Source organism: Lithobates pipiens, unplaced genomic scaffold, assembly GCF_037356315.1.
Source record: "Lithobates pipiens isolate NorthernLeopardFrog02 unplaced genomic scaffold, aLitPip1_a1.2 Scaffold_27, whole genome shotgun sequence".
Lineage (NCBI taxonomy): Eukaryota > Metazoa > Chordata > Amphibia > Anura > Ranidae > Lithobates > Lithobates pipiens.
The window spans coordinates 227889357-227891393 of record NW_027507788.1 but is presented as its reverse complement, the minus strand read 5'-3'; the positions used below and the strand labels follow the sequence as shown (position 1 = coordinate 227891393).

The following is a 2037-nucleotide window of genomic DNA, read 5'->3' as shown; positions in this document are numbered from 1 at the left end:
GGTAGGGGCTCCCCCAAAGGGAGACCCCCCAAAGAGAGGGCGAACCAAGCCAAAGGGCCTTTGTCCACCCTCCCACAAGACTTTCAGGGTTGGCCCGAGGACCGACACCCTACTCGCCAAACATGCAAGTGACAAACATAAAATAAATAAATAAGTAAAGTGGGGAAGGTATAGTGAAGAGGGAGAGTGAAAAGGTGGCCATTGTGAATACATTGTGAATGGTAGAGGCCACAGTCCCTTTTTGAAAAAGCTTATGGCGTGCAAAACACACCCAAAAAACTTCCACCCGGTGCCAAAAAAAAGTGCACACACATAAAAAGTGACACACTAAAAACGTGCAACGGGTGTCTGATATCCTCCACTAGGAAGGACCTTACCCTGATCCCCGGGGCGTTAGGCTCCAGACAGGGACCAGACTCATGGCCATCCAGCCGAAGCCGGACGGCCGCCTTTCTCTGGAAGGCCTGCCGAAACAGATCCACCCAGGTACTAGGTACTATGGGGCTCCCCCGAAGGGAGACCCCCCAATAGAGGGCGGACCAAGCTAGAAGGCCTATGTCCACCCTCCCACAAGACTTTCAGGATAGGTCCGAGGACCGACACCCTACTCATCAAACGTGCACACACAACACAAATAAAATAAATAAAAAGTGAGGAAAGGGATAGTGAAGAGGAGAGTGAAAAGGTGGCCATTGTGCAATACAATGACCAGGCCCTCCGGCCAGGAATCAAAAATTCCTCTGGTCCTAGCCAAAACGCCAGGCCCTAGAGGCAGGTGTGAAAAAGCGTGTTATATAGTGACGTGACCAGGGTGCCAGATATCAAAGTGCATAGCACAGTGAGTATAAGGCACCCCTGAACTGCCACTTCAGGGGCACATCACCATAGGCTTTTCAACAGAAGCATCCCCGACCCTCCAGCCCAAAGTACAGCAGCCCCCACCCCAGCCAGAAAGGCATGGAGATCCAGGAGCTTAGTTAGACCCTTTGCCATCAGGTCTCACCCTCGCTCCCATCACTCCTACCTAATTACATTCGGGAAGTACAGGCCGTTCCCCTGGTGGGAGAAAGGGAAACAAACCTTCCCTCCCGAAAAATTGACCAGAGCTAAAGCCGCCACAATCCAAGCCGGAAGGCCAGGGTCCCCTCCCCTGGCGCCGACCAGTGGTTCTCCATCCCCATCAGAAGGCTTACCTGTCGGCCACGAACCGCTCCAGGTCACCTTCACACCAGCAGGCTTTGCATAGCAACCGCCACCCCTGCTCCAGAACAGGGATGGAAGCAAGCGCCACCTCCTGGTAACTGATAAGAACAGATACTACACTTGATCTTAGCCAAAAGGCCAAGAAGCGATGATGTAGAGGCCACAGTGGTCCAGTCGCGGGAGGCGCTGCAGTCATTGCCATTCCGCGGATTAAAATATAGGCCAGATCTGACTCCCTCGATGATTATGACAGTAAAAATATGGAGAGCAGCCATAACAAAAGAGGATCATTTGAGAGGGGATTTATACCCAAACACTCCATTTATGGAGAAATCCAGAGCTCCCACATTTGGATTCCATCCAAGATCCAGGGGAATGGACTAGATTTGGGATTAAAAAAACTATCACAAGTTGTACCCGAAGGGAGAATTAATTCATTTGCCGAAATAAGGAAATGTTGGAATGTGCCTGGGAACTACACTTTTAGATACATGCAGTTGGTCCATGCTTTATTGGCTTAGTTCCCGGAGGGGATCCCACAATTGATAGAAACAGAATTAGAGCAAATGGTAAGGAAAAAGACCAAAAAAAAAGCAAATTTAAATTTTATATAGCTACTTATCCAAAATGACATTTTCAGATATAAGCGAGCTATGTGAAAGCTGGACAAGAGATGTTCCAACATTAGCAGATGAAAAACTGGGAGGAAATATGGAGATCTCCACTCCAAATACTAGTATCTCTGCGAGATAAATTAATAAAATTTATAATAATACATAGAAGTTATTATACAGCCATACAAATTATACAAAATATTTACAACAAACTCTCAAA

At 47.9% G+C, this 2037-nt stretch overlaps 1 non-coding gene across 1 annotated transcript; it reads right to left on the bottom strand.

Moving 5' to 3' along the window:
• Positions 1 to 1162: 1162 nt before the first annotated feature.
• Positions 1163 to 1353, bottom strand: LOC143934659 (U2 spliceosomal RNA). Its single transcript, XR_013263324.1, has one exon. It is a non-coding gene; the product is annotated as a U2 spliceosomal RNA (small nuclear RNA).
• Between the last annotated feature and the right edge of the window lie 684 nt (positions 1354 to 2037).